The sequence below is a fragment of the Capricornis sumatraensis genome, chromosome X (assembly GCF_032405125.1).
Source record: "Capricornis sumatraensis isolate serow.1 chromosome X, serow.2, whole genome shotgun sequence".
NCBI classification, from domain to species: domain Eukaryota; kingdom Metazoa; phylum Chordata; class Mammalia; order Artiodactyla; family Bovidae; genus Capricornis; species Capricornis sumatraensis.
The window spans coordinates 13,789,297-13,816,361 of NC_091092.1; the positions used below are offsets into that span (position 1 = coordinate 13,789,297).

General features: G+C 40.1%; 1 pseudogene; it reads left to right on the forward strand.

Moving 5' to 3' along the window:
• The first annotated feature begins 5,780 nt into the window (after nucleotides 1–5,780).
• Nucleotides 5,781–27,065, forward strand: part of LOC138071111 (RPA-related protein RADX-like) — a 99,882-nt pseudogene continuing 78,597 nt past the window's right edge.

A 27,065-nucleotide genomic window follows, 5' to 3' on the forward strand; every position in this document is an offset into this window, starting at 1 on the left:
AATGGCTTAAACTCTGAGTCTTCGTGTAGATAATAATACCTATCTAACTGGATGGGCTTGCCTGGTGGCTCAGTCAGTAAAGAATCTGCCTGCAGTGTGGAAGACCTGGGTTCAATCCCTGGGTTGGGTAGATCCCCTGGAGAAGGGCATGGCAACCCATTCCAGTATTCTTGCCTGGAGAATCCCCATGTACAGAGGAACCTGGAGGGCTGCAGTCCATGGAGTCGCAAAGAGTCAGACACGACTGAGCAACTAAGCACATCTAACTGGATAACTTTATCTTAAATGATACTATGTTTACACAGTGCTTGGCACAGTTCCTGGCACACAGGAAGCATTGAATCAATTGTTCTATATGCTGCAGGGTGCACAATGACATGGTGATCCACTTAGCTGTGATTATGACCATTAACATCTGCAGCAGATAATCCCACTGACACCATGGCAGTACCACTTGTAACATACAGATTATGACAGTTCTCTGTCATTTACCAGTTTCTGACAGACTGGGAAATTATTGACACCGTTGCAACCTCTGCAACAGACTAAAGACTATGATGATTGGAATGTATTGACAAGAAGAAAATTAATGTGATAGAGGCTATTTCATTTTGCTGAAACATCATAAATTTTGTAGACTGGTGGTCATTTACTATAATCAGAAGCTATTCCAAAATTACAAGCTAAAATAGAAATTTGAAAAGGAAATACATAGCAAAAGCAAGCAAATAACCCTAAAGAGCCTCTCAAAAGAGCTGTTTGTATTATTCTTTTATCTGGCTTCTGCAAATGCTATATTACCACACCTCCTAAGTAATTTTATTCAACCATTATCTGTCAGCAATTAGGATTTCTTTTAAATTAGAACCAATCCTTTTAATCACAAAGTTTAATCACAAAATGTTGACTGTGGTTTTCAAAATAATAAAGTATGTTTAACAATACAGAGCTCAATAAAACACTATACCTGAAGATGAATATTTAAAAGCGACTTAGCATATGCAATAATAAATAAAACTTCATAACTCATATTATTGGAATAATGTTTGGCCCTTTTGGTGGAAGAAGTGTATACTACAAATAGAAATTTTTCTGTGAAATCACTCTAAATTAAACATATGTTTTATATTCATGTCACTGAATATTCAGGTTTATGCAATATATTAATTTTTCTGGTGCTTCCCTGGTGATCCAGTGGTTAGCAATTCACCTTGCAATGCAGGGCACACTGGTTTGATCTCTGATCCAGGAAAATTCCACATGCCTTGGAGCAATTAACCCCATGCACCACAACTACTGAGCCTGCACTCTAGAGCATACAAGCCACAACTGCTGAGCCCAAGCACCACAGCTACTGAAGCCCGCGCACCCTGGAGCCCATGCTCTGCAACAAGAGAAGCCACCACAATGAGTCCGTGCACCACAGCTAACAGTAGGCCCTGCTTGCCACAACTAGAGAAAGCCCAAGCACAGCAATGAAGACCCAGCACAGCCAAAAAATAAAAATATATTTTTACTTTAAGATGATAAGTTAATTATAAGTTTTAAGCTTATATTAATAATAAATGATAATAAAAATATTTTTTCAACTATATATCCATATTAAAAGTTTTCAAATTTGTATATTTCTTCAAGCTGTGATCAAATGTTCTTCCAGAATTATAAAATTAGCATGTGTTTACTGAAAAAAATGGAATTAAATAATATGTTGACCTTATAAAAATATATATAATTTCACCCCTTTTCCTTCTTCACCTGCAAACTCCAGATAACCTTCTACGTATTATTCCACATTTTTCTCATATTCAGTGTGTGTGTGTATGTATTTAGCTCAATATATCATGAATATTTCTTCTTCATTAACATAAATACAATTCTCTGTAGTACAGAAAAGAGAAGAGATATCTTCTAGCCTTGTCATGTTGTTGAGAGCTTTGATTAGTCTTATAGGATGGGAGGAGAAAATGCATAAAAGATACACGAGCAGTCTGGCGATATTCCAGTGAAGCTCAGTATCCTTGAGACTCGCACTTTCCCTGCAGTTCAGTTATTAATAATATGATCATCTTCCTCCTGTTCCTCTGGCCTAACTAATATCCAACAACTTGGAGGTGAGACAAAATGACAGCCAATGAATAACAAATTATGATGCTTCAAAACTGGGTGGGAGGCAATTTTATAAGTAATTTTAATGGGCATCTTCTTGACTACTAAAGGAGTTAGGATACTTTTCCTATCATTATTTATTTCTTTTTTTGTTGTTTCTTTTTTTTAATATAAATTTATTTATTTTAATTGGAGGTTAACTACTTTACAATATTGTATTGGTTTTGCCATACATCAACATGAATCCACCACAGGTATACACGTGTTCCCCATCCTGAACCCCCCTCCCTCTTCCCTCCCTGTTGTTTCTTTTTATAATATTTCTCTATTCATTTATTTATTTTTGGCTGTGCTGTGCATTCATTGGTGCATGAGGGTGGTGAGCGAGGAATACTCTCTAGTTGCAGTGCACAGGCTTCTCATTGTAGTGGCTTCTCTTGTCATGGAGCATGGGTTCTAAAGCATGGACTCAGTAGTTATGGCACATGGGCTTAGTTGCTCCACAGCATGTGGGATCTTCCTGGATCAAGGATTGAACCTGTGTCTCCTGCATTGGCAGGCAGATTCCTTACCACTGAGCCACCAGAGAAGTCCTGATTATTTATTTTTCTTCTTTTTTTGGTCATGCCATGCAGTATGTGGGATCTTTAGTTCCCCAAGCAGAGATTGAATCTGTGCCCTCTGCAGTGGAAGTCCTGGAGTCTTAACCACTGGACTGCCAGGGAATTCCCTGCATTCCATTTTTAAAAAGAGGAATCAGGAGAGTTTAGGTAACTTGGCCAAGATAAAACAAATAGTAAGTAGGAGAATGAGAATTTAAATTTGTGTTAGTCAAATTAAAAGCTAGCTTTGGCTCAGATGGTAAAGAATCTGCCTGCAATTCAGGAGACGCAGGTTCCATCCCTGGGTCAGTAAGATCCCCTGGAGAAGGGAATGGCAACCCACTCCAATATTCTTGCCTGGAGAATTCTATGGACAGAGGAGCCTGGCAGACTACAGTCCAGGGGATCACAAAGAGGCGGACACAAGTCAGACACGACTGAGCGACTAACACACTTCAATTTCTAGTTAGTTAAATTGGATGCAAACTATCAGTTCAGTTCAGTTCAGTTGCTCAGTCGTGTCCGACTCTTTGCGACCCCATGAATCGCAGCATGCCAGGCCTCCCTGTCCATCACCAACTCCCAGAGTTCACTCAAACCCACGTCCATCGAGTCAGTGATACCATGCAGCCATCTCATCTTCTCTTGTCCCCTTTTCCTCCTGCCCCCAATCCCTCCCGGCATCAGAGTCTTTTCCAATGAGTCAACTCTTTGCATGAGGTGGCCAAAGTACTGGAGTTTCAGCTTTAGCATCATTCTATGCAAACTATAGATAGAGAATATATATGTGTGTGTGTGTGTGTGTGTGTGTGTGTGTGTGTGTGTGTGTATGTATATTTTGGTGATGCTTGTCTTCTGAGATGTGGTAGGGATGAAAGTGAAAGATCCCCAACCAAAAAGAAAAGATGAGTTAACAATTTCTCATAATTCTCCAGAATATAGGTGACTTTGCAAAAGGATAAGGGTACATGAAATAATTTCAACAGCCTAGGGTACCACTCAATGCAAAGAACTGACTCATTAGAAAAGACCCTGATGCTGGGAAAGATTGAAGGCAGGAGGAGAAGGGGATGACAGAGGATGAGATGGCTGGATGGCATCACCGACTCTCTGGACATGAGTTTGAGCAAACTCCTGGATTTGGGGATGACAGGGAAGCCTGGTGTCCATGGGGTCACAAAGAGTCAGACATGACTGAGTGACTGAACTGAGAGGGGTACCAGCAAAGAAACTGGGTCCTCCAGAAAACTGTGTCTAGTTAGAAAAGGAATAGCATGACCTTAACCATGTGTTACCAGATGTTACAACAGCACCAGCACAGATTAGTGATAAGAATTTTATCCAAGCTATTTTATCTAATAGTACTATTTTGTCTAATAGTACTGTTTACCACTTCCATGGTCTTTTAGCATTTAAAGCCATGATTCTCAAACCTGAGTGGGCATCCACATCACCTCAAAGTGAAAGTGAAAGTTGCTCAGTCGTGTCCGACTCTGCAACCCTATGGACCACAGTCCATGGAAATCTTCAGGCCAGAATACTGGAGTGGGTAACTTTTCCCATCTCCAGGGGATCTTCTCAACCCAGGGATTGAACCTAGGTCTCCTGCTTTACAACAGGATCCTTTACCAGCTGAGCCACAAGGGAAGCCCAAGAATACTGGAGTGGGTAGCCTATCCCTTCTCTGGGGGAACTTCCCGACCCAGGACTCAAATGGGGGTCTACTGCATTGCAGGCAGATTCTTTACCAGCTGAGCTCCCCAGGAGGCCAATACATCAACTATACCTCAATAAAAAGCTCTTATGCTTTTAATGGGTTTTACCTTCTTACTAGGTGGTCCAGTGGTAAAGAACTGACCTGCCAATGCGGGTTTGATCCCTGGGTTGGGAAGATCCCCTGGAGGAGGGTATGGCAACCCACTCCCGTATTCTTGCCTGAGAAGCCCATGGACAGAGGAGTCTGGCGAGCTACAGCCCACAGGCTGGCAAAGAGTAGGACACGACTAAAGTGACTTAACACACATGCACGCAATATACGTGAACGCGATAACATGGGTCGCCTGTGTACGTGCGTGCTAAGTCGCTTCAGTCCTGTCCGACTCTTTGTGACCCTACAGGCAAGAATCAGAGAAGGCGATGGCACCCCATTCCAGTACTCTTGCCTGGAAAATCCCATGGATGGAGGAGCTTAGTGGGCTGCAGTCCACGGGGTCGCTAAGAGTCGGACACGACTGAGCAACTTCACATTCACTTTTCACTTTCATGCATTGGAGGAGGAAATGGCAACCCACTCCAGTGTTCTTGCCTGGAGAATCCCAGGGACAAGGGAGCCTGGTGGACTGCCATCTCTGGGGTCACACACAGTCGGACACAACTGAAGCGACTTAGCAGCAGCAGCAGGCAAGAATACTGGAGTGAGTTACCATGCCCTCCTCCAGGGGATCTTCCCGAGCCAGGGGTCGAACCCGCGTCTCTTATGTCTCCTGCATTGGCAGGCAGGTTCTTTACCACTAGCGCCACCTGGGAAGCCCCCATTTACTTTCTGTCTCTGGCCCAAGGGGACTTCCCTGGTGGCTCAGATGATAAAGATTCTGCCAAAGGCCCTGCCCCTCCCCACCCCCCCAAACTCTGAGCTTTGACTACTTGCTTCCGGCTTCCAGCCCAGGTTCTCTTCACCATAGCCTCTGGGCACCCTCCCTACTAGAAGAGTCACGAGGGCTCCTCCCCTCCCTCTGGTTACTTTGTTTTGGAAACCGTGGGGACCAGAGCTTTTCCCGCTTCTCCAATCCGGGCATTCCAGCCGGCTCTAAGTAAGAGAACCCGCCGCGCAACCACGTGTGTTACTGCCTGATAATAGTTCCTGGGATACAGAAGCCCGCTTGGCGAGGGGCAGGGCCAGAGAGCCGTAGCACACACGCGTAAAGTCTTTGTAGCTTCGCGACGGGGCGGAGCCTTACCAGCCCCCTGGGGCCGAGTAACCTTTAAGGCTCGCGCGCGCGGTTTCTTATTCTTTTAGCTTAGGACCCAGCAAGCTGACTTTTTAAAGCGAAGAGGGTACGCAGTTACCCAGCAATGTCTGGTGAGAAGGGTCAGCCTCAGACCCATCCCAGGCTGGGGTCGATATGCCGTACCCGGAGAGAAATGGGACTGCGGTCCCGGGAGGTGTGGTCCGAAGGGTCGGTGCCTTAGGGCGCCAGTCCTGGATCCAAAAGGTTCTTGAGCAAGTAATAGACTCACCTCGCCAGTGGGTCACCCCATCGCAGGTGGTTCCTGTCGCAGTTTTGGCCTCCAGAGACACCTGTTAGAGGATGAGCCACGCGACGTGGCATCTAAACCTCCGCTTTACTGCTTTGATGTGACAATCTCGGACCAATCTCCTGTACCAGGAGAAGTGCTACCTGGACCCCAGCCTGAATTCTCTCGTATATAAAAATATTCTCAAAGTTGGCATAGAAGTGAGAATTTCCAGAGTCTCGTGCATTTACAAAGAGAAAAGAATAGGCCCGGAATCTTGTGCATAAATAACGTTCTCTGTGGGGAGTTGCTGGAGTCTGTTTCTCTACAAACTCCCTTCAGAAATAGTGCGCACCGAGAGGTCCCCGAGAGACCTTTAAGAGGTGGAAAAAGTCATTACCTGCCCTTGTGGAATAACGAAGATCCGTATGGAGATATCTGGCTAAACAATGAGCAACCAGAGGAGCACAATTTTAACAGTAAGTAATTGGAGGGAACGCCGGAGGGGTTAAAAAATAGTTTTTAGTAATTCACATTAATGGAAACGGAAACGAAGGTGTTTGGGTCTTGTTAATTATAAGCTGGGAGTGGTAAGAGACAAGCTTCGCAGGATGACGGAGAGACAGTCGGTCGCTTAATGAAATTTGCACAGCTTGTGTCTTGGGTTGATTGTAGAAAGGGACCATTTCGGCAAGTATCTTGCATGTGGTTTAAATTTAACCTGACGAACGTAGTCTCGTTGCAATCAGTGTTCCTCATGTGTTTGTTATACGTTTGACGGAGTGAAATTCATTTTAGTTCTATTCCCATTCCAGCCGTGGAAGTAGTACTTTCTGTGTTGTTGGAAAGATTTGAATTTGGCATAAAAGTTGTAAAAATTTGAGGTTTGCCTTTTTAAACTTTGATTCAAAAAAGGATGTTCCGTGATTTATTCCTTAGTTTACATTTAATGAAATGCCATTTTTATACCATTAACTGTAGCATTTACGTAAATACTGTTTTTGGAATGTGTGATTTTTGTGGAAAAGCTTGAAATTCTCATTTTTGTGTTTATTACTTACCACGAACAAAACTAATCTAAGTTCAGTTTCATAAGAAGGAAGTTAACCTGATAATGCTGGCTCCTTAGTCATCAGCCACTGCTCTAAAATACATTTTTATCTATAAGAGATAGAAATGAGCAGAATTATAGGTATGTAGGTATATGGAATAGAGAAGGCAATGGCAACCCACTCCAGTACTCTTGCCTGGCAAATCCCATGGACGGAGGAACCTGGTAGGCTGCAGTCCATGGGGTCGCTAGGAGTCGGACACCACTGAGCGACTTCCCTTTCACTTTTCACTTTCATGCATTGGAGAAGGAAATGGCAACCCACTCCAGTGTTCTTGCCTGGAGAATCCCAGGGCCGGGGGACCTGGTGGGCTGCCGTCTCTGGGGTCGCACAGAGTCGGACACGACTGAAGCGACTTAGCAGCAGGTATATGGAAAGGGGAAGAAATAAAGTGCAAAAAATGAAGGCGAAAGTACTGGAGCAAGAAAGATAATTTTCTGCATTTACTGCTTTTCAGGTTTTTTTTTTTTTTAAACATTGCAGTAGTAATGCTATGATGTGTAACAGCAACAGACTTGAAAAGATAATTGAGATGAAAATATGCAATTGAAGTAATATCCAGTTATAAGAAAAAGAAGATGACTGTAGAAATGTGTAGCTAAGGATGATTTTAAAAACTTAAACTTTAAAAACAAGATACTCATTTCAGGGATGAAATAATGAAATTATTTTTTTTTAATCTCAAGCATGGAATAAAGCAGTAGTGCATTACTATGTTGAATATTTTTATTTTTAGAATTGAATGTACAAATGAAAAATTGGTACTCTAGAAGAACTGAGAATAATAATTTGTAAAATGTTATTTAATTTCTCTGATTATGAAAGTAATATCTATTCATTATTTAAACCATATTTTTATTGCAAAAGGCAAGGTCCATGTGCTAAAAAATCCAAACTTTATATTTAAAAGTATATTGTATTAAAAGTGTAAGACCCAAGTACAGTAAAGTAATGACAAACCTAGAAGTATTGGTGTTCTTTCAGGTTTGTTGTATGTTTGAAGTTTTTAATAATAAAATGTCTGTGGGAGACGGCAAGGGGGGGATGATTTGGGAGAATGGCATTGAAACATGTATAATATCGTATGTGAAACGAATCGCCAGTCCAGGTTCGATGCATGATACAGGATGCTTGAGGATGGTGCACTCGGATGACCCAGAGGGATGGTACGGGGAGAGAGGTTGGAGGGGGGTTCAGGATGGGGAACACGTGTACACCCGTGGCAGATTCATGTTGATGTATGGCAAAACCAAAATAATATTGTAAAGTAATTAGCCTCCAATTAAATAAATTTATATAAAATAATAATAAAAGGTTTGGATGGAGTAAAAGACCCTTCTTACTTCCTCTTATGGCTTCAACTTTCCACTCAAAATGGGGAAAAGTGATTATATTACATTTTATGATTTGTTATTTCTACTTCTCTCAAGTGTCTTTAACACACATCTTTTTATACACTTTTCTATAGTGGGGGTGTACCATAATTTATATAATCATGCCCATTTTAATGGGTAATTTATAGTTTTAGGCAGTTATTAGTTTTTCAGTTTTGGATCCAGTTCTGAACCTCATTAGGATATGCCTGTGTTTGTTTACTATGTTCAAGTATTTCTGTTAAATGGACGGCTTTCTAGCAGTGAAATTACTGGGTTAAAGAGTATTTGAATTTTAAAATGGGTATTGACAAAGCGGTTTCTGAAAAAGTGGGTTCTTGCCTGGAGAATCCCAGGGACGGGGGAGCCTGGTGGGCTGCCGTCTCTGGGGTCGCATGGAGTCGGGCACGACTGAAGCAACTTAGCAGCAGCAACATATTTAGTAGAGTGCCCATTTCCCCATTTTATACTATTGTTTTAAATTATATCTTTTTTCTAATTAATTTATAGAATTTCTTTGCTAAGGGCAGTAAGTTTTTACCTGCTGTATATTGCAAGTTATTTTCTTCCACTCTGTCCCTCTTCTCTTAGATTTGTTGTGTGATTTTGTGCTTTTTAAACTTTTCTATTCGGTATACTGTGTACACAGTAAAATAGAAAAATCTTAAAAATACAGCTATATATACATCTGTGTAACTATCCCCTTAGATCAAGATACGGAGCATTTCAGGAACCCCAAAAGTCTTCCTCTTCAGGTTCAATATCCTATTCCAAAAGTAAACGATAATACGTCAGAGACAGCTTTTTAAAATGCAAGTTAGGAGAATTCCCTAGTAGTCTAGTTGTTAGGACTCCACTTCCACCGCCCAGGTCCAGGGTTCCATCCCTAGTCAGGGATCTAAGATCCTGCAAGTAGAGTGTGCGGGCAAAAAGTAAAATGGAAGTTAGACTGTGCCACTCTCCTGCCTAAACCACTCCCCAGGGTTCCCCATTGCACTTAGACAAACATCTAGACCGCCCACCAGGATCCACATGGCCTTATGGCGGATGCAAACTCTTTCTCTAAAGACATAGTAAATCTTTTTGTCTTTTTGAGACCTATGGTTTCTGCTGCAGCTATTGAACTTTGCCGTTGTTTATGGAAAGCAGCACAGAAAATGTGTAAATGTATGGGTTATTTTATTAACAAATCCTGGCTGCTGCTGCTGCTAAGTCGCTTCAGTCGCTTCTAACTCTGTGCGACCCCATAGACGGCAGCCCACCAGGCTCCCCCGTCCTTGGGATTCTCCAGGCAAGAACACTGGAGTGGGTTGCTGTTTCCTTCTCCAATGCATGAAAGTGAAATGTGAAAGTGAAGTCGCTCAGTTGTGTCCAACTCTTAGCGACCCCATGGACTGCTGGCAGCAGGCTGTATTTATCCTGATGACCACAGTTTGCGGAGCCCTGCTGTACACAGCTGCAGCCTTCCTTACTTCTCTCCTGCACCATGTTGTTTCAGCATACCGGCCGCCATTTTTCCACCCCGCCCACCAGCCGCCTTTTTAATTTTTTTTTTTTCCCGTGCCTTTTTCGGTTCAGACGCTAAAGAGTCTGCCTGCAGTGCAGGAGACCCAGGTTCAATCCATGGGTCAGGAAGATCCCCTGGAGGAACTGGCAACCCACTCCAGTATTCTTGCCTGGAGAATACCGTGGACAGAGGAGCCTGGTGGGCTACACTCCATGGGGTCGCAAAGAGTCTGACACGACTGAGCGACTAACACACAAGCTTTAAACATCCAAGCTTTATCCTGCTGCAGGGACTTTGTGCCTGCCTTTTCCTCTTTTTGGAAAGTTCTTTCCCATCCTCAGGTTTCAACTCAAATAAAACATTTTAAAAGGGTTATTTAAATATCTATTCCCTCCCCTTTTATGGTTATTGTGTGTGTGAGTTGCTCAGTTATGTCCAACTCTTTGCAACCCCATGGGGTGTAGCCCGCCAGTCTCTTGTCCATGGGATTCTCCAGGCAAGAATACTGGGGTTGGTAGTCATTTCCTTCTCCAGGGGATCTTCCTGACCTAGGGATCGAACCTGGGTCTTGTGCATTGCAGGTGGACTTTTTACCATCTGAGCCACCAGGGAAAGTAAAGAGTCCGCCTGCAACACGGGAGATGCAAGAGACCCGGGTTCAGCGCCTGGTTCGGGAAGATCCTCTGGAGAAGGAAATGGTTACCGACTCCAATATTGTTGCCTGGAGAATCCCGTGGACAGAGGAACCTGGAGGGCTACAGTCCATGGTGTCACAAAGAGCGGGACACGACTAAGGGACTAACACTTTATTGTTATTACACCACTGTAACAGAATTGATAACACTCAGAAATTATTTTGTTTTCTTTCTCCTCCCTCTAATTTATAAGATCCTTGGGGGTAAGCACTCATGTTTTTTTTTTTTTTTTTTCACTGCTGTGGTCTATTTTTTTTATAGGCAGGAAAATGTGTGGCACATAGTAGGCAGTTGAGAAGTGTTCATTGAATAAAGGAATGAATGAAATAGATTACATTCATAGGTTTTCTGATGTTGAACCACTACTGTTTCTACTTGGTCATGCTTGTTATTGTTATATCTATATATTCAAGTGAATTTGATCCATAAGTTTTGTTATATTTTAGGAAAGTACTATTTCAGTTCAATTTTGATACCAGATTAATTAATATTAGTCTAAAGAATGAGTTAGGAAGCTTGCCTGTTTTTCTGAGCTTAGAGAAATAACGTGTTCTTTGAAGGTTTGGTGGAATTTACCCCCAAAACTATTTGAACCTGGGACCTTGGGTGAACATTGGGAGTTTGGAAGATGATTTTCTTACCAATTTGTGAGAAAGTAGAAAAACCAGTAACGCTTCTTTTGAGTGCATTTTTGAGAGTTTACATTTCACTAGGAAATCTCATTTCACCTAAATCTCAGAGCTGTACATAATCTACATGGTTTATCTCTATCTTGTCAGTTACATCACCTGATATGTTCCTAATGATCAAGTCTTCACCCTTTTTCGTGATCAGCCTTGGCAGAGGTTTGTCTACTTTCTTGTTATTCAAAAATAAGACTTTTAGCTTTACTAATTAAAAGTCTGTATCAGGGAGATGTTTCTGCTTTATTTGTACTGTCATCTTTAATTATTTTTACATCCTTTGTTCATTTTTTATTTTTATTTTTGGTACTTCCTTCTAGAATTGAATGCTTGGTTTATTTATTCCCTTCTTTATTTCTTCCAAAAGCTTTAGCAGTTCTGAAATTTCACACAGTTACTGTTTTTGCTGTATACCCCAGGTTTTGAAGTATAGAGATTTTATTATTACTCATTACTCATATTTTCTGATTTTAAATTTGAGTTTCTGTCTACCCTGAAAAGTTTAGAAAAAGTTTACTGATTAGCTATGCAGTTCCTTGTTATACCAGGTTTTAAATTTTTTTCATTAAAACATTCCATATCCTTATTTTAAAATCTATTTTATTTGCCCATTTCTTTGAGAGGAATATTGACTTCTCTTTATGAAGGTGATTTTGTTCATTTCTGCTTATATTTCTAAAAGTTTTAGGTTTAGATCTTTCTGTAATACGCAAAGTTTCATAACAAGTATATCTTGGTGAATTTTACTCTTAACAACATAGAATTTCTTAGTCCCTTTTTGCCTCAAATTATATTTTGTCTAATAGTACTGTTTACCACTTCCATGGTCTTTTAGCATTTAAAGCCATGATTCTTAAACCTGAGTGGGCAGCCACATCACCTCAAAGTGAAAGTGAAAGTTGCTCAGTTGTGTCCGACTCTGCGACCCTATGGACCACAGTCCATGGAAATCTTCAGGCCAGAATACTGGAGTGGGTAACTTTTCCCGTCTCCAGGGGATCTTCTCAACCCAGGGATTGAACCCAGGTCTCCTGCTTTACAACAGGATTCTTTACCAGCTGAGCCACAAGGGAAGCCCAAGAATACTGGAGTGGGTAGCCTATCCCTTCTCCAGCAGATCTTCCGGCTGCAGAACCTGGGTCTTCTGCAATGCAGGCAGATTCTTTACCAACTGAGCTATGAGGGAAGCCATATGACCTCAGAAATTCAGATTGCTGGATCCTGCCACCAGTTTATGATTCTCAGTGCATCTGCCCTAGAATTTACATTTGTAACACATTGATTCTGCTGGTGCAAAGGCCACACTTTGATAACCACTGGCTTAGTGTAAATTTCTTTGCTCATCACTTTATTTCCATTTTTAAAAAAATGGTTTTTGCCATACATTCACATGAATCAGGTGTTGGTGTACGTGTGTTCCCCATCCTGAGCCTGCCTCCCACCTCCCTCCCATCCCATCTCTCAGGGTCATCCCCATGCACCAGCCCTGACCACCCTGCCTCATGTATCAAACGTGGACTGGTGATCTATTTCACATATGATAATATACAAGTTTCAATGCTGTTCTCTCAAATCAGACTTGTTTTAGGTTTCTCTGTATAGCTAAGCTTTTTCTTTTTTACCCAAATTCTTTTTCTTTCAAGAGATGAAGTTAATCAAGTTAAATTTTATGTAATTAATGATGTTTATACTTATTCTTGCAGTCCTACTTTATTATATGCTGTGCATTATTTTTTTATAAATTCATTTATTTTAATTGGAGGCTAATTACTTTACAATACTGTATTGGTTTTGCCATACATAAACATGAATCCACCATGGGTGTACATGTGTTCCCCATCCTGAACCCCCCTCCCACCTCCCTCCCCATACCATCCCTCTGGGTCATCCGAGTGCACCATCCTCAAGCATCCTGTATCATGCATTGAACCTGTACTGGCGATTTGTTTCACATATAATATTAGACATGTTTCAGTGTCATTCTCCCAAACCATCCCACCCTCGCCCTCTCCCACAGAGTCCAAAAGACTGTTCTATACATCTGTGTCTCTTTTGCTGTCTCACATACAGAGTTATCATTACCATCTTTCTAGATTCCATATATATGCGTTAGTATACTGTATTGGTGTTTTTCTTTCTGGCTTACTGCTCCAGTTTCATCTGCCTCATTAGAACTGATTCAAATGCATTCTTTTTAATGGCTGAGTAATACTCCATTGTGTATATGTACCACAGCTTTCTTATCCATTCATCTGCTGATGGACATCTAGGTTGATTCCATGTCCTGGCTATTATACACAGTGCTGCGATGAACATTGGGGTACACGTGTCTCTTTCAATTCTGGTTTCCTCGGTATGTATGCCCAGCAGTGGGATTGCTGGGTCATAAGGCAGTTCTAATTCCAGTTTTTTAAGGAATCTCCACACTGTTCTCCATAGTGGCTGTACTAGTTTGCATTCCCACCAGCAGTTTAAGAGGATTCCCATTTCTCCACACCCTCTCCAGCATTTATTGCTTGTAGACTTTTGGATAGCAGCCATGCTTACTGGCATGAGATGGTACCTCATTGTGGTTTTGATTTGCATTTCTCTGATAATGAGTGATGTTGAGCATCTTTTCATGTGTTTGTTAGCCATCTGTATGTCTTCTTTGGAGAAATGTCTATTTAGTTCTTTGGCCCATTTTTTTGATTCACTTGTTTATTTTTCTGGAATTGAACTGCAGGAGTCGCTTATATATTTTTGAGATTAGTTTTTTGTCAGTTGATTCATTTGCTATTATTTTCTCCCATTCAGAAGTCTGTCTTTTCACCTTGCTTATAGTTTCCTTTGTTGTGCAGAAGCTTTTAATTTTAATTAGGTCCCATTTGTTTGTTTTTTCTTTTATTTCCACTATTCTCAGAGATGGGTCATAGAGGATCCTGCTGTGATTTATGTCGGAGAGTGTTTTGCCTATGTTCTCCTCTAGGAGTTTCATAGTTTCTGGCCTTACATTTAGATCTTTAATCCATTTTGAGTTTATTTTTGTGTATGGTGTTAGAAAGTGTTCTAGTTTGATTCTTTTACAAGTGGTTGACCAGTTTTCCCAGCACCACTTGTTGAAGAGATTGTCTTTTCTCTGCATCTGGTCCAATCACTTCATGGGAAATAGATGGGGAAACAGTGGAAACAGTGTCAGACTTTATTTTTGGGGGGGCTCCAAAATCACTGCAGATGGTGACTACAGCCATGAAATTAAAAGGCGCTTACTCCTTGGAAGGAAAGTTATCACCAAACTAGATAGCATATTCAAAAGCAGAGACATTACTTTGCCGACTAACGTCTGTCTAGTCAACGCTATGGTTTTTCCAGTAGTCATGTATGGATGTGAGAGTTGGACTGTGAAGAAGGCTGAGTGCTGAAGAATTGATGCCTTTGAACTGTGGTGTTGGAGAAGACTCTTGAGAGTCCCTTGGACTGCAAGGAGATCCAACCAGTCCATTCTGAAGGAGATCAGCCCTGGGATTTCTTTGGAAGGAATGATGCTAAAGCTGAAATTCCAGTACTTTGGCCACCTCATGCAAAGAGTTGACTCATTGGAAAAGACTCTGATGCTTGGAGGGATTGGGGGCAGGAGGAGAGAGGGGACGACCGAGGATGAGATGGTTGGATGGCATCACGGACTCGATGGACGTGAGTCTGAATGAACTCCGGGAGTTGGTGATGGACAGGGAGGCCTGGCGTTCTGCGATTCATGGGGTCGCAAAGAGTCGGACATGACTGAGTGACTGAAACGAACTGAACTGAACCTCCTTTGTCAAAGATAAAGTGTCCATAGGTGCGTGAATTTCTCTCTGGAATTTCCCTTTTGTTCCATTGATCTATATTTCTGTCTTTGTGCCAGTACCATACTGTCTTGATGACTGTGGCTTTGTAGTAGAGCCTGAAGTCAGGCAGGTTGATTCCTCCAGTTCCATTCTTCTTTCTCAAGATTGCTTTGGCTATTTGAAGTTTTTTGTATTTCCATACAAATTGTGAAATTATTTGTTTTAGCTCTGTGAAAAATACTGTTGGTAGCTTGATAGGGATTGCATTGAATCTATAGATTGTTTTGGGTAGTATACTCATTTTCACTATATTGATTCTTCTGATCCATGAGCACAGTATATTTCTCCATCTATTAGTGTCCTCTTTGATTTCTTTCACCAGTGTTTTATAGTTTTCTATATATACATCTTTATTTTCTTCAGGTAGATATATTCTTAAGTATTTTATTCTTTTGTTGCAATGGTGAATGGGATTGTTTGCTTAATTTCTCTATTTTTTCATTATTAGCATATAAGAATGCAAGCGATTTCTGTGTGTTGATTTTATATCCTGCAACTTTACTCTATTCATTGATTAGCTCTAGTAATTTTCTGGTGGAGTCTTTAGGGTTTTCTATGTAGAGGATCATGTTATCTGCACACAGTGAGAGTATTACTTCTTTTCCAATCTGGATTCCTTTTATTTCTTTTTCTGCTCTGATTGCTGTGGCCAAAACGTCCAAAACTATGCTGAATAGTAGTGGTGAGAGTGGGCACCCTTGTCTTGTTCCTGACTTTAGGGGAAATGCTTTCAATTTTTCACCATTGAGGATAATGTTTGCTATGGGTTTGTCATATATAGCTTTTATTATGTTGAGGTATGTTCCTTCTATTCCTGCTTTCTGGAGAGTTTTTTTTTTTTATCATAAATGGATGTTGAATATTGTCAAAGGCTTTCTCAGCATCTATTGAGATAATCATATGGCTTTTATTTTTCAATTTGTTAATGTGGTGTATTACATTGATTGATTTGTGGATATTGAAGAATCCTTGCATCCCTGGGATAAAGCCCACTTGGCCATGGTATATGATCTTTTTAATGTGTTGTTGGATTCTGTTTGCTAGAATTTTGTTAAGGATTTTTGCATTTATGTTCATCAGTGATATTGGCCTGTAGTTTTCTTTTTCTGTGGCATCTTTGTCAGGTTTTGATATTAGGGTGATGGTGGCCTCATAGAATGAGTTTGGAAGTTTCCCTTCCTCTGCAATTTTCTGGAAGAGTTTGAGTAGGATAGGTGTTAGCTCTTCTCTAAATTTTTGGTAGAATTCATCTGTGATGCTGTCTGGACCTGGGCTTTTGTTTGCTGGAAGATTTCTGATTGCAGTTTCAATTTCTGTGCTTGTGATGGGTCTGTTAAGATTTTCTATTTCTTCCTGGTTCAGTTTTGGAAAGTTGTATTTTTTTAATAATTTGTCCATTTCTTTCAAGTTGTCCATTTTATTGGCATATAATTGCTGACAGTAGTCTCTTATGATCCTTTGTATTTCTGTGTTGTCTGTTGTGATCTCTCCATTTTCATTCCTAATTTTATTGATTTGATTTTTCTCCCTTTGTTTCTTGATGAGTCTGGCTAATGGTTTGTCAATTTTATTTATCCTCTCAAATAACCAGCTTTTGGCTTTGTTGATTTTTGCTATGGTCTGTTTTGTTTCTTTTGCATTTATTTCTGCCCTAATTTTTCAGATTTCTTTCCCTCTACTAACCCTGGGGTTCTTCATTTCTTCCTTTTCTAGTTGCTTTAGGTGTAGAGTTTGGTTATTTAGTTGACTTTTTTCTTGTTTCTTGAGGTATGCCTGTATTGCTATGAACTTTCCCCTTAGCACTGGTTTTATAGTATCCCACAAGTTTTGGGTTGTTAGATTTTAATTTTCATTCATTTCTATGCATATTTTGATTTCTTTTTTATTTCTTCTGTGATTTGTTGGTTATTCAGCAGCGTGTTGTTCAGCCTTCATATGTTGGAATTTTTAATAGTTTTTCTCCTGTAATTGAGATCTAATCTTACTGCATTGTGGTCAGAAAAGATGCTTGGAATGATTTCAATGTTTTTGAATTTACCAAGGCTAGATTTATGGCCCAAGATGTGATCTATCCTGGAGAAGGTTCCGTGTGCACTTGAGAAAAAGGTGAGATTCATTGTTTTGGGGTGAAATGTCTTATAGATATCAATTAGGTCTACCTGGTCTATTGTATCACTTAACGTTTGTGTTTCCCTGTTAATTTTCTGTTTAGTTGATCTATCCATAGGTGTGAGTGGGGTATTAAAGTCTCCCACTATTATTGTGTTATTGTTAATTTCCCATTTCATGCTTGTTAGCATTTGTCTTACATATTGCAGTGCTCCTATGTTGGGTGCATATACATTTATAATTGTTATATCTTCTTCTAGGATTGATCCTTTGATCAGTATGTAGTGTCCTCCTTTGTCTCTTTTCACAGCCTTTGCTTTAAAGTGTATTTTATCTGATATGAGTATTGCTACTCCTGCCTTCTTTTGGTCTCTATTTGCGTGGAACATCTTTTTCCAGCCCTTCACTTTCAGTCTGTATGTGTCCCTTGTTTTGAGGTGGGTCTCTTGTAGACAACATATATAGGAGTCTTGTATTTGTATCCATTCAGCCAGTCTTTGTCTTTTGGTTGGGGCATTCAACCCATTTACATTTAAGGTAATGATTGATAAGTATGATCCCACTGCCATTTACTTTATTGTTTTGGGTTCGGGTTTATACACCCTTTTTGTGTTTCCTGTCTAGAGAAGATCCTTTCGCATTTGTTGGAGAGTTGGTTTGTTGGTGCTGAATTCTCTCAGCTTTTGCTTGTCTGTAAAGCTGTTGATTTCTCCTTCATATTTGAATGAGATCCTTGCTGGGTACAGTAATCTGGGCTGTAGGTTATTTTCTTTCATCACTTTAAGTATGTCTTGCCATTCCCTCCTGGCCTGAAGAGTTTCTATTGAAAGACCAGCTGTTATCCTTATGGGAATCCCCTTGTGTGTTATTTGTTGTTTTTCCCTTGCTGCTTTTAATATTTGTTCTTTGTGTTTGATCTTTGTTAATTTGATTAATATGTTCTTGGGGCGTTTCACCTTGGGTTTATCCTGTTTGGGACTCTCTGGGTTTCTTGGACTTGGGTGATTATTTCCTTCCCCATTTTAGGGAATTTTTCAACTATTATCTCCTCAAGTATTTTTTCATGGTCTTTCTTTTTGTCTTCTTCTGGGACTCCTATGATTCGAATGTTGGGGCATTTAACATTGTCCCAGAGGTCTCTGAGGTTGTCCTCATTTCTTTTAATTCGTTTTTCTTTTTTCCTCGCTGATTCATTTATTTCTACCATTCTATCTTTTGCTTCACTAATCGTCTCTTCTGCCTCCATTATTCTACTATTTGTTCCCTCCAGAGTGTTTTTGATCTCATTTGTTTCTTTATTCATTATATACTGACTTTTTAAATTTCTTCTGTTTATCTGTGATTCCATTTTGTTTCAAGATTTTGGATCATTTTCACTATCATTATTTGGAATTCTTTCTCAGGTAGATTCCCTATCTCTTCCTCTTTTGTTTGGTTTGGTAGGTGTTTATCCTGTTCCTTTACCTGCTGGGTATTCCTCTGTCTCTTCATCTTGTTTATATGGCTGTGTTTGGGGTGGCCTTTCTGTATTGTGGCAGTTTGTGGAGTTCTTCTTATTGTGGAGTTTCCTCGCTGTGTGTGGGGTTGTACGGGTGTCCTGTCAATGTTTCCTGGTTAAGGAAGCATGTGTTGGTGTTCTGGTGGGTGGAGCTGGATTTCTTCTCTCTGGAGTGCGATGAAGTGTCCAGTAATGAGTTATGAGATGTGAATGGGTTTGGGCAGCCTGTATATTGAAGCTCTGGAGAAGGCAATGGCAACCCACTCCAGTTTTCTTGCCTGGGGAATCCCAGGAACGGGGGAGCCTGGTGGGCTGCCGTCTGTGGGGTCGCACAGAGTCAGACACGACTGAAGTGACTTAGCAGCAGCAGCAGCAGCAGCAGTATATTGAAGCTCAGGGCTGTGTTCCTGTGTTGCTGGAGAATTTGTGTGGTATGTCTTGCTCTGGAACTTGTTGGCACTTGGGTGATGCTTGGTTTCAGTGTAGGTAGGGAGACGTTTGATGAGCTCCTGTCGATTAATGTTCCCTGGAGTCAAGAGTTCTCTGGTGTTCTCAGGATTTGGACTTAAGCCTCCTGCTTCTGGTTTTCAGTCTTATTTTAATAGTAGCCTCAAGACTTCTCCATCTGTACAGCACCTTTGATAAAATATCTAGGTTAAAGTGAAAAGTTTCTCCACAGTGAGGGACACCCAGAGAAGTTTGCAGAGTTACATGGAGAAGAGAATAGGGAGGAGGGAGTTATAGGTGACCCGAATGAGATGAGGTGGAATGAAAAGAGGAGAGAGCAAGCTAGCCAGTAATCACTTCCTTATGTGCGCTCCACAGTCTGGACCACTCAGAGATGTTCACGGAGTTATACAGAGAAGAGAAGAGGGAGGAACAAGACAGAGGTGACCAGGAGGATAAAGGGGGGAATCAAAAGGAGAGAGACAGATCCAGCCAGTAATCGGTTCTCTAAGTGTTCTCCACCATTGGGAACACAGAGAGAGAGAGATTCACAGAGTTGGGTATAGAAGAGAAGGGGGAGAGAGGAGATAGAGGCGATCTGGTGGAGAAAAAGGAGAGTCCAAAGAGGGAGAGAGCAGTCAAGCCAGTAATCTTGCTCTCAAGTAAAAATGGGTACTGAAGATTGGGTTCTTAAAGGTACAGAATTGATAACCAATACCAAAAAGCAAAGATTAAAAATCTAAAGTAGAGGTTGGATTTTCAAAAAATACAATATTAAAGAAAAAAAAAAGTCACAAACATTATAAAATATATATATGAACTTTGCTTTAAAAAATAGGGTCTCTCTTTTTTTTGCAAAGTAATAGTAGGTTATAAAAAGTAAAATTAAAAGAGTAATAGAGGACTTAAAATTTTTAAAAAAGTAAAGAATGATAATAAAAATAGTAAAAGTATATCTAGGACTTTCTCTCGTGGTGTTGTGGGTAGTGTGGGATCAGTTCATTTTTGGATAGTTCCTTGGTGTGGCTTATATTTCTCAAGATCTGTAGGCCCCTTCCTATGCAGTCGGTACTAACTACAGGGTTTTAATCTATTGCACCTGTCACTTCCAAGGAGGTTCCCTCTGTTTTAGCTTCTTCTGTTTGCTGGCCTCTTCAGTGTCTGATTTCCGCCCTGACACAAGGGGGCGGTGGTGGACACTTTTTTAGGCTCACTTGTTAAGTGGCAGTGTGGGGAGGGAGGGATGCTGCAAACAAACAACACTGGTATGTGTTCACAGTGTCCCAGCCACACTGGGCCTGCCCCCACTCACGGCTTGTGTGCCCTCCCTGTCAACACTGCTTAGGCTCTAGGTTGCTCTGCCGGGAGCTGTCTGAGGCCAGCCCTGCGTTGTATGCACTTCCCAGGTCTAAGCCGCTCAGGTTCAGGCACCTGGGTAGTCCTCAGAGACACAGACTTGGTTGGGCCTGTGTTTTGTGCCCTTCCCAGGTCCGAGCAGCTCAGGTGACCAGATGTTTGGCGAGCACAGTCACTGCGACTTATCACCTCCCTTGTCCCTGTTGCTTGGTTTTCTGGGTGTGCAACCGGCGCACCTTCTCAAGCGGATTTTGACCGTCCAGTATCCCAAGAAGTCTTAGTTAGTGACGAAGCCTGCTTGCAGTTTGGTAGATAATGCCTCTCTGGGGCTGCAATTGCCCCCTTCCAGCTCTGGCTGCCCTCGCCTGCCTGTCACCATAGGGGGATGGTCTGCAGCCGCCTAGCTCTGCTCAGTCCTTTGTTCTGTGATCGGGCCTGGCGGTGTCTTAGGTTAGGGCTTTTCCCGTGGTAGCTATCCCGCAGTCTGGTTTGCTAGCCCAAGTTAGTTCCCTCAGATTGCCTCGGGGCATTCAGACCTGGTCCGTTCTCTAAGCAATGCAGCCCACGCCTCGCTGCCCAGCCCCTGCTTGCTAGTGGCGGGTGCAGGCATCTGCACTGCTACTCCGCTGGGGGAGTTACCGTGGGCATGTAATCTGTGGGGTTTAATTTATTTATTTTTCCTCCCGGTTTATGTTGCCCTCTGTGGTTCCAAGGCTCACACAGACTCAGCAATGAGAGTGTTTCCTGGTGTTTGGAAACTTCTCTCTTTTAAGACTCCCTTCCCAGGACAGAGCTCCATCCCTACCTCTTTTGTCTCCCTTTTTGTCTTTTATATTTTTTCCTACCTCCTTTCGAAGACAATTGGCTGCTTTTCTGGGTTCCTGATGTCCTCTGCCGGCATTCAGAAGTTTTGTGGAATTTACTCAGCGTTCAAATGTTCCTTTGATGAATTTGTGGGGGAGAAAGTGGTCTCCCCGTCCTATTCCTCCACCATCTTCTATCTTGTCCATGAATTATTTTTTTTAACTATTTGAAAACATTTTTATCTTAGTGATTTAGAAGTAATATATTTTTATTCTCTTCAGTGTTTTAGCAAAATTATTTGAACTTGCATTTTATGTCAATCTCCAGAATTATTTAGAGTTTTTAATATTCTGCACAAGATGCTTAGGACTCTAGTTAATTATGATGCATTTTGGCATACTGCTACATTGGATTTTAAAGTATTTGATTTAGGATTTTTGCCATTATAAATGTTTGGGATTTTTAGTTCTCTTTTTTACTATTTGTTATAATTTTTAAGATTTATCTAAATTTATCAAATGAATTGGTACAATTTTTATACTTACTGTGCTCTAGAACAACTGAAGAGAAAGCTATTCTTTGAAAATTGTTAACCATGTGAATCTGGTCCAGTTTGGAAGGTCATTATTAGGAACTTTTTCATTTTCTTCCATGGTTATTGATCTGTTCCAGTGTTCTTCTGTTCCTTAGGGCAACAATATTGGTAATTCATATGTTTCTAGAAGACTATCAATTTCATTGCTGTTTTCATGTTTAGTGCTATATAATCATATAATCTTTAAAATTATTTTCTCTATGTTTATAGGTGATCACATTCTGGGTGTTATCTTTTTGTTTGCTTTCTTCCTGATTGCACTTTTAAGGTTTTACTTTTTTATTAATTTTTCCAGGGAATTGGACTTACCAGTCATACTGTTTTCTAATTCATTATTTTCGGTTTTTATCTTTATTCTTCTTTATATTCCTTAGACTTATTCTTTTGAAGTGGTTCTCAATGTAATAATAATATTAAGGCTTTATTTTCTTTTTTTAAACTCTCCTTCTGAAGTATAGAGTGGAGTTTTCCAGAGGCTGCATGTCAAGGACATTGAAACAGACTGAATAAATGCCAAAGAAAATATTATTTATCCAGCTGTATTCTTTTAAGCTAGATCCTAAAGAGATCTGCAGAAATGTAAAACAATACCACTCTTCCCACTACATTTTTGATTTTGAACAATGTACTCATTTTTCAAAAATACATCTTTTTACTATGTATAACAGATTTATTGTTTTTGTTTTAAAAGAATTAATTAAATATTTTTATTTCTTTGTTTTACTGTGTAATATGGTAAGTATTGGTAAATATTACCCACATAAACAGAAGCTTATTGAGGTCTTCAGTAATTTCTTAAGACTATAAAGGGGTCCTGGGACCACCAAGTTTGAGAAACACTATTGCATTGTTTATTAATTTTTATATTGAATATGTAGTCTGTTATTTTCATTCTTTCTTTTGATAAAGAATCCACTTTTTTATTTCTATGAATTTACATGGATTCCCCATTGTCTATGTAATTTCTTTTTAACTTGTAATTTCTTTTTAGATTTTAGAGATATGTATATTCTATGAAGTTAATGAGGTTTTTTTGTTGTTGTTTTTGCCCAGTCTGGGAAAATGTTCTCCAGACAGATGTCATCATGGCTGTCTGGACTCAACTGTAGCAGAAATAGTAGCTCTTACAACTCTGGTTTTATAAAAGTGTATAGCTTTTGAAGTTATTCCACTTGTAAAGGAGGTGTATGTGCCTTCATTGGTCAAGAGTGTTCCACATACACTGTAGGTAATTCAGAAGTGAGGTACAATTTGCTTCACCATATTAAAAAGGCAATTACTTAATTGTGTCATATCAAATACTAGTCTCTGTGATCCTGGACTAGTAATGTTTTGGGAGAATCTGGAGGGAAATTTATACAAGATACCTAATACTGAAAATGGGGTGGGTATTAATGGTAGTGTTGTAATTATGAAAGACCATTTAAACTCTTACTGAAAACAAATTATGAGAATACTTTTAATACCAAAGTTGGGTTGGTGATACATTATATAAATAAAAATGGAAGTGGAGGATGCCTTAGAGAAATAAATGAAATGTTTGAACAAATACCAGTTCAGGTTTTAAAAGCTGGGACTGTAGGCTATGAGAGAAAAATGTGGAGAAAATTGCAGATGGAATCCCTCTTAGCCCAAGGAAGAATAAAATTAGAAATACAAATTAATCTTTTAAAGATGATGAATAGCTTTTAAACAGTTTTGGCCCTTACCAACAGGCTTGGAGATTAAAACATTTCTAAGTAAGTTATATGGCATATAAAAATGTAATAAGTGCTGTTGGTATGTAGAAAAATAAAATGGGACGGAGATAAGTAAGGGGATTAGTTTTCTATGGGGGGAGTTAGAGCTAGCATCACTAAGAAAGTGACCTTTGAGCAAAACTTGAAGGAGAAAACGTCACTCAGATATCTAAGAGAAAGACATTCCAGACCCAGGGAACAGCAAGTGCAAAGGCCCTGATACAGGACCATGTCTGGAATGTTTGGGGAAAATTGAACTTACACATATGAGACTAAGGTGGGGGCAATAAAGAAATATATCATGAAAATTCTATAAATTAAATGTGTAAGTGCTTAGCAGTGGGAAAATATTCCATGGTGTTGAGTTTTTTCTTAAGGAAGGTAAGTTTTGATCCAAGTCTTCCAGGAAGTAATTACACAGTTTGACAAAATAGAGAGTATTATAGATGGACAATTCCATCTAAATGTGTCAGTTAACATAGGTATTTACCTATATTCCAGTCACATAGTAAATCATGGGTATGTGTGTGTGTGTGTATTGTCACCCTGCTTATTTAACTTATATGCAGAGTACATCATGAGAAACGCTGGACTGGAAGAAACACAAGCTGGAATCAAGATTGCCAGGAGAAATAGCAATAACCTCAGATATGCAGATGACACCACCCTGATGGCAGAAAGTGAAGAGGAGCTAAAAAGCCTCTTGATGAAAGTGAAAGAGGAGAGCGAAAAAGTTGGCCTAAAGCTCAACATTCAGAAAATGATCATGGCATCCGGTCCCATCACTTCATGGGAAATAGATGGGGAAACAGTGGAAACAGTGTCAGACTTTATTTTTTTGGGCTCCAGAATCACTGCAGATTGTGACTGCAGCCATGAAATTAAAAGACGCTTACTCCTTGGAAGAAAAGTTATGACCAACCTAGATAGCATATTCAGAAGCAGAGACATTACTTTGCCGACTAAGGTCCGTCTAGTTAAGGCTATGGTTTTTCCTGTGGTCATGTATGGATGTGAGAGTTGGACTGTGAAGAAGGCTGAGCGCCGAAGAATTGATGCTTTTGAACTGTGGTGTTGGAGAAGACTCTTGAGAGTCCCTTGGACTGCAAGGAGATCCAACCAGTCCGTCCTAAAGGAAATCAGTCCTGAATATTCATTGGAAGGACTGATGCTAAAGCTGAAACTCCAGTACTTTGGCCACCTCATGCGAAGAGTTGACTCATTGGAAAAGACTCTGATGCTGGGAGGGATTGGGGGCAGGAGGAGAAGGGGACACAGAGGATGAGATGGCTGGATGGCATCACTGACTTGATGGACGTGAGTCTTGAGTGAACTCCGGGAGATGGTAATGGACAGGGAGGCCTGGCGTGCTGTGATTCATGGGGTCGCAAAGAGTCGGATACGACTGAGCGACTGAACTGAACTGAACTGACACATATATATATGTATTTAACCATTAAGGTTAAATACCATTTATTTAACCTTACCATTTAACCTAACCATACCATTTAACCATTATTAAGGTTATTTTTTATTGCTAAGTTTTGTATGTGAGAAGTATATAGACTGGCTTAGCTTGTGAGAAGGAGTTGATTTGGGTCTGATCTGGGTACCATTTTTAACTAATAAAATAGAATTTTGAAATTACTATGACATATTTTTTCTTTTTTGTATTCTAGATACCAAAATAATTTCCCTTTCTCACCTTGAGATGATGTGGTCTAATACAAAGAATTTTCCTCCATTGCTTGTGAGAATCTTATATAAATCAAGACTGCGATACTATGGAAGACCTGATAAAAAGATGATTGAGCCATACCAAGTATGAATTGTGATAAGATGTTATATGTTAATTTATCAATCATAAATTATAACTTGCAGACCTGATATCTTCATTAGGATAATTTATGTTTAAATAACATGTTAAAAGTTCAACTTAGTAATGTAAATAATGAACATAAATATATATTTCAGGGTATTTTTCTATATAGTTTCTTATACAAAAAGGAATTATTTCTGTATTAGTGCTCTTTAGTTTCCTTGATCCAGCTAGTCTCCTTCACACCTTTTTCTGGATCTTCAATGTTTTCCTTTTTTACTGAGATTTCTATACCAGCATATAAATATTAGTAATATATAGTCTCTGTGGGCATGCTCAGTTGCTTCAGTTGTGTCCAACTCTTTGCAATCCCATGGACTGTAGTCCTCTGTCCATGAAATTTTCCTAGTAAGAATACTGGAATGGGTTGTCATGCTTTCCTCCATGAGATCTTTTGACCCAGGGATCAAACCTGTGTCGCCGGCATGTGCTACACTGCAGCCAGATTCTTTACCCCTGAGCCACCATGGAAGCCCACATATATAGTATAATTTTCCATTTTAAAAAAGGAAAACAGTCTTTGACGTCAGGACACCTGTATTCTCTCTCTCCTTCAGGCAAGCTCCTTGAAGTAGTCTACACTAGTTGTTTTCACTGCCTTGCCTCCTGTTCACTTCTCAACACAATTAATTTGGCTCTTTTCTTCAGCTGGTCACTCACTGTAGAGACCTTAATTGTCAAATCTATCTGACACTTCTCTGTTATCTTGACTGTGCATATAATGCTGATTTCTGTCCCATTTTTTAAAAACTTAACATTTTACTGTATTTCCACATTATCAAAAATTATTTTGAGTGCTTTGCTAAGCTTTTATAATAAAAGATACATACTTCTAGGGAATTTGCAAAGTGTATAAAGATATATAAAGCTGATAAATGATATCAACCCAAATCCTACCACTCAGTGAGAATCACTGTTAATATTAGTGTGTTTTATTCCCCCGTTTTGTATGTATAGATCATATATATACATACAGGTATGTGTCTCCCATATATGCATGTCTGTGATAGCATATCTATGTCATATATACCACATATATGCATATGTGCATTCCTATCATGTATTTGTTGTCGTTTAGTTACCAAGTCATGTCCAAATTTTTGTGATCCCATGAATTATGGCCTGCCAGCCTCCTCTGTCCATGGGATTTCCTAGGCAAGAATACTGGAGTGTGTTGCCATTTCCTTCACCAGGGGATATTCACGACCCAGGGATCAAACCCGTGTCTTCTGCACTGGCGGGTGGATTCTTTATTGCTGAGCCACTAGGGAAGTCCCCTATCATATATTACATATAACTGTCATATATCATCGGAGAAGGCAATGGCACCCCACTCCAGTACTCTTGCCTGGAAAATCCCATGGATAGAGGAGCCTGGTGAGCTGCAGTCCATGAGGTCTCTATGAGTCAGACACGACTGAGCGACTTCACTTTCACTTTTCACTTTCACGCAGTGGAGA